The sequence below is a fragment of the Abramis brama genome (genome assembly GCF_963993115.1).
Source record: "Abramis brama genome assembly, chromosome: 7".
NCBI classification, from domain to species: Eukaryota; Metazoa; Chordata; class Actinopteri; order Cypriniformes; family Leuciscidae; genus Abramis; species Abramis brama.
This window is the reverse complement of record NC_139969.1, coordinates 3,042,101-3,047,623: the sequence shown is the minus strand read 5'-3', so window position 1 is coordinate 3,047,623 and position 5,523 is coordinate 3,042,101.

Genomic DNA, 5,523 nt, shown 5'->3' with positions numbered 1-5,523 from the left:
AACTCTTACAGTAGCAGATAATACGGGTGATATGAAATCTGCTTTTAATTATTATATATGGTGTAAAAAAACAAAGATTATTGGAGTTTGTATTACAAGAAAATACCTTTTCACTTTTTCTACTTTCCATTTTTTTTTTTTTTTTTTTTATTGATTTACTAGTGATTTCTGAGTGAAATTTGTTTCAAAGTAATTCCTACACTTTTTTTTTTTCAGTGATTAGTTTTGCTTTCTTTTTGTTAACAGAAACGATGTACAGTATGATCCAAAAGTCTGTGACCACTAGTGAAAAATACCTTTTTATTACACATTTTTTAATTGCAAATACTGTTTGTGTGAAAAGTTGAAACACGAACTTGGATCAGTGTTGTGATTGTTAACTAAAACTATTAAAAATCGCTTTAATTAATTAAATTTAATTAAAATAAAATATTAAAAGAAGATGAAAAATAATAATTATTATTGTTATTTATTTTGACAATTATAAAATTGTTGCTAACTAAAAAACTATTAAAAATCATTTTTATTTTCCTTAATTTAAATAAATCTGAAAAAAAGATACAAATTAATTATTATTTAGTTAAGAACCTTTACAGTAATAAAAATTGTTGCTAACTAAAAACTATTCAAATTGTTTTAGCTAATTGAAAAAATCTGAAATAAAATATAAACATACACAATTATACAATTATAAAATTGTTGCTGACTAAAAATAAAACTATAATAAATTCTGTTGCAATGAAGCTGAAATAAATAGATGAAAAACTTAATCTTAAAAAAACGAGTTAATCTAGTTAAATTAGAAATGATAGAAAATAATTATGAAATATTGAAAGAAATAAAAAATAAAATTACAAAAATAAATAAAAAAAGCAAAGCAATGCTGAAAAAAGCTATTTATATTATTAAATACTGTAATAGCTATGTAAATTATATAAATATGAAATTGTGAATGATAATTGTGAATCAATCATGATTTGAGATCCAGAGAGCATCTCGAGCTTCAGCGGGTAAAGAAAATCTGAAATCACATCACTGACACTCATTTACGTTTAATTAGTGCACATAAATGTCTTTGCACTATAACTTTTCTGTGTCTTTCAAAATTCTACAACTTTGTTCATTTCCAGGTTTAAAACAATCCCAGATTTTCATTGTGGTCTAGGTGAGATCTTCCTAATCTCACATCTTCAGATTAAGACCCCCGTCTGTTCGCCTGTTCTTAAATTAGACTCTCCTGAGCTCAAGAACAATATGCTGTTTCTAATCAACATGTCTACAACCTTCTCCGTTACTTTATTTATTTAGTAGGATTTCGTACAGTATTTGTGGGCATGCAGTTTTTCAAAGGTGCAAAAAATAAAGTTAAAATTAGTTAAATTTCTGTTTTATTTTACATTAGGTTGATCCATGTTGAGATCACATGACCAGCAGGACACTGCTGACTTTATCTTAAAGTCCCCATGAAATCAAATATGATGTTTTTTTTGGCTTTTGCTATGAATATGTTAGCATTACTGTTATTTATAAGCGAGTGTGCTTCAGAACAATGACAAAATTCGCATTTAGAAGATGTGTTCAAAACTTAGTCTCTTACTTTTGCCAATGAATCAATGATTGGTGATGACATCACTCGACACTTTAGCTTCTCATCAGATTTTATGTCCAATCAAAAGCTCTCTAGAATCTGAAGCTCCGCCCCCTACATTATAAATAGACGCTGTTGCTGCAGTTGAAATCAGGCACTGTTTCACACATTTACTGTTTTCTACATGGTGAAAGTGCACTATATAGGGGATAGGGAACGATTCAGACAGTGTAAATATGCTTTCCATTGGAGCGAATGAAGTCTGGTTTCACGTTAGCGTCTCATGAACCGCCGCGGCTTCGGTCCAGAGAAATTGATTAAAAGTGAAAGTAAAGACATTTATAATGTTACAAAAGATTCTATTTCAAATAAATGAAACACAACTGTTTAATGATAATAGGTTTTACACATCTTTTTGTGTAATAACATATTATATCAATACATATATCAACATTGATAATAATCAGAAATGTGTTTTGAGCATCAAATCATCATATTAATGATTTCTGAAGGATCATGTGACACTGAAGACTGGAGTAATGATGCTGAAAATTCAGCTTTGATCACAGGAATAAATTACATTTTAACATATATTACAACAGAATCCAGTTACTTTAACAATATTTCACATTATCATTGTTTTTACAGTGTTTTTACCAAACGTTTGACCTGTAGTGTACATTAGCACAGCAAATAAATGAGATAATGAAGCTTTACTCTTTTTTTTTTTTTTATAACTTTGTTAGATTTATTTATTAATAATAAAGATGAATGATGCAGTACCTCATTTAAAACATTTAAATATTACAGTTCTTTACTGTTTTTAAATCACATTCTGCAATGTAATAAGGTGTTTTAACTTAACCTCATTTCACAGTGATTAGAGGAAAGTGAACTTTGGCATTTCTTTCCTCACTATTCTCTATATAAAGTGTGATCGCACATATAAAGAAAAACTGAATTCTTTTATTTTTTCGTTAATCAGTGGAGAAGATCAAGTTGTTCCCATAGGTTGTTCCTCGTGGAGGATGAGTTAAACTCCAGCTCCATCTGGTGGTGAGTTAGTGAAGTACAGCACTGAACTTAAAGCTCACCCAAAAATGCAACGTTTTGTTTGTTTTTTTGCTTTTTTTTTCCAGAATGATAAATATGATGTTCAGCTGTTGAGACTTTAAAGGTTCACCCAAAAATTTAAATTCGGTCATAATTTACTCACCCTTGTGTTTTTCAAACCTGTATGAATTATTTTCTTCTGCTGAACACAAAAGAAGCTTTCCTGTAGCTTAAACAGTGGAGCGTTGGTGCTTGCAACGCCAAGGTCATGGGTTCGATTCTCGGGGAAAACAAGAACTGATAATAATGTAAATGTGTACTTTGAAATGCAATGTAAGTTGCTTTTGATAAATGTAAATGTGAAGATATTTTGAAGAATGTCAGTAACCAAACAGTTGTGCGACTTCCATAGAATGGGAAAAAAAACTACTATGGAAGTCAATGGGGTCCATCAACTGTTTGTTTACCGACATTCTTTACAATATCTTCTTTTGTTTTCAACATAATAAGAAAGAAATTCATAAAGGTTTGAAAAAACATAAGGGTGAGTAAATTATGACCGAATTTTCATTTTTTTGGGTGAACCGTCCCTTTAAAGTCTCAACAGCTGAACATCATATTTATCATTCTGAAGAAATGTGGCAGAAGCGATCTGATCTTACAGTAATTTAGAATATTTTATAACTTTATGCGTCATAAGGGCATTAGTAGGGCTGTAACAATATATCATGGATAGTGACAATATGTATTGTGTATAGTTCACCCAAAATAAAAAAATTATTGTGTGAGAAAAAAATCTAGTTTTCACAGTTTTAGTGTCAGTACATTAAACTACTATATGTGACCCTGGATCACGTCACCAGTCACGAGTCGCACGGGTATATTTGTGGCAATAGCCAACTATACATTGTATGGGTCAAAATTATCGATTTTTCTTTTATGCCAAAAATCATTAGGATATTAAGTAAAGATCATGTTCCATGAAGATATTTTGTAAATTTCCTACCGTAAAGATATAAAACATTTATTTTTGTGAGTGAATGAAGCACAATCGTGAACATAAATGCACAACTTTAAAGGAGATTTTCTCAATGTTTTGATTTTTTGCATCCTCAGATTCCAGATTTTCAATAGTTGTATCTCGGCCAAATATTGTCCTGTCCTAACCATACATCAATGGAAAGCTTATTTATTCAGCTTTCAGATGATGTATAAATCTCAATTTCAAAAAATTTAACCATGTGACTGGTTTTGTGGTCCAGGGTCACATATATAATGTTGAATATAATGTATAATAATGCAATATATTTGTGGGTCCTGATAATGCCAGATGTCGTATGTTACCGGTATAAAGTGGCCTACATTATTTTAAATATATCTAGTCAGTGACAGAGATCAAGCATATTCGTCTAAAATAATTCTGTATTTTCATCTTCAGAATAATGAATATTATTATTCTGGTGTCTCTATTGTCCTGTGCATTGGGTTTCAGCACTAAGTCCGAGTCTATTCATTTACACACACAATGCAATATAAAATTTAGCATTTTAATCAACTGTACATTTTTAGTTAACCTTTTATCATTCTTGGAGTATCGTAATAATATCGTATCGTGAGTTCAGTATCGTGATATGTATCGCATCGTGACATGAGGGATCGTTGCAGCTCTAGGCATTAGTGTTCACAGCTGCTCTTCTGTGTATAGTGTGCAATTAAAATGCATCTAACGTTGAGATGAATCATTTTGATTTTGCGAATCTCTGCATGTATTGTGTGAACGATGAGAGGCTGAAACACAGAGAGAAAGCTCCAGATTCCACATGACTGCCCGTCCTGCAAGGATTGAGTGGATATTAATGGATGATGTGAGCTTTCAGGAAAAGCCCCGACAGACAGTCTTTCTAAACTCACTCTCGTCCATTAGAAAGTCGTCTCAGGGATTGACAAAACCATATGAGGACAATTTTAACAAGAGTTTATGATGTTTATGGCTGTATACATCTGAGTCCGTACAGAAGAGCTCGTCAAACCCCTCCAAGCACTTTTCAATTCTGGGTGGATGTTTGTTTTTTGTTTTTTTAATGGACGTGCAAAGCCTAACCCCAAACCACTGCAATATTTTAGCTTCAATATTAATCATAATAATAAAAATAATAAATAATTATTATTATTGTAATATATTATTATTATTATTATTATTATTAATCATTTTTATTTTTTAGATTACATTTTATTCAGAACATTATAATTATTATATAAATTCTAATAATAATAATTTTGTTATTATAGTATTTTTTTTATTAATTTTTATTTTTATTTATAATATTATAATGATTATATTATTATATCCTCTTATTATATTAATATATAATAATATATATACGATTATATACTAAATAATATTATTAATATTATATACTTGGTTATTATAATTATATATTTTATTATTATAACATTAGTAATAATAATTATTATTATTAATAATAATATTAAATAAATATTGTAATTATACTATTATTATTATTATTATTAACTGTTATTTTTAGTTAATATTTGTATAATATCTTTAGTAAGTAATTATTATATTAATTTAATGTTAATAATTTTAATTATTATTTAAAAAAAAATCTTTTAATTATATTATTATTATTATCATCAATAACAATTCTTATTTGTGTTGTTATTATTATTAATCATAATAATTATATATTATTAATAATAATTATATTTATTTTTATGCTACATTCAAAAAGATTTGAGGGTCGAATGTTATCATTTATGCAATAACAAATGAGGAAAATAATAATTTAATTTTAGTAGTTTAGTAATTTATAAATAATTGATATTAAATTTACCAATAAAATTCAAATAACTGATGCATT